The sequence below is a fragment of the Alligator sinensis genome, unplaced genomic scaffold (assembly GCF_000455745.1).
Source record: "Alligator sinensis unplaced genomic scaffold, ASM45574v1 scaffold227_1, whole genome shotgun sequence".
Lineage (NCBI taxonomy): Eukaryota > Metazoa > Chordata > Crocodylia > Alligatoridae > Alligator > Alligator sinensis.
This window is the reverse complement of record NW_005841966.1, coordinates 2,801,515-2,802,666: the sequence shown is the minus strand read 5'-3', so window position 1 is coordinate 2,802,666 and position 1,152 is coordinate 2,801,515.

Here is a 1,152-nt window from a genome sequence, read left to right as displayed (position 1 = left end):
CCCCAGCACTCCTTCCTGCCCAGGGCAGGAGGTCGGGACTCGATGATCTGTTGAGGTCCCTTCCAACCCTAGCATCTGTGAATCAGGCCTACTGAGCCTGGAGAACAGACAACTGAGTGGGTATTTAATATGTCTTCAAAATACCTGATTATAAAAAGGACAGAGAGAGGTTTTTCCTCTGTAGCTGTAGGGGACCAGAACTAGGAGTCATGGCCTCAAGTTGCAGCAGGGGAAATTTAAGTTGGAGATTTAGAGGAACTTCCTGACTGTAAGGATGGTCAAGCATTGGGACAGGCTGCCTAGAGACTGTGTAATCTCCATCACTGGAAAGTTTCAAGAACGGGCTGGATGGACATTTGGCTACAGTGGTTTAGTCAGGGATTGACCCTGCCTTGAGCAGAGGCTGGACTACATGCAACCTCCTGAGATCCCTTCCAGCCCTCCTCTCCTGTGATCCTACTAGATCAGTCAGACACGGGACAATGCTGCAGAAGAGGCAGTGAAGCGAGCAGCATCTATCCAAGTTGCTGGCGGCATCATGTACTTAAAGAGGACTTGGCTCCCGGGGCTGCCACAGCTATCCTATTAGCAGCGGTTTATGCACTTAATCCAAGGGGTAGGATTAGACGTGACCTTGTGATGTCCCTTCAGACCTAACCAGACCGTGATCCCAGGACTTGTGAGCAAAACCATCCCTGGCTGATGTGTTAAGCCAAAGACTTCCATGTGCAGCACCTCAGCAGCCTTTCAGGGGTGCTGCAGGGGGATGCCACGTTAGTCCCATGAGCTGTGCAAACAATTCCCCGCATAAACCCAGAGGTTTCAGAATAAGCCCCAGCACTAAATAAAGGCTGTCCTGCGAGGGCTTTCCAACTGCCTGGCAACAGAAGAAAGGCTCTAGTATTCCCACCCTGGTCAAGAAATGACTCCAGACTAAACCAGTGCGGTGTGGTGCGTGGGAGAGGCACTAATCTATGCGGGGCGCGAGTCTAAACCGTGGAGAACCACCCGCCTTCGAACGTTGCCGCGGGAGGGGGCGCTCTGCGCGCGCACAGGGCCCCCTTTATGACGTCACGCCGGGGGTTTCAGCACGGGCTTGCCAACGCAGCCGGCGTCCTCGAGCTCGGGCATGCGCAGTCAGCCACGACGCGC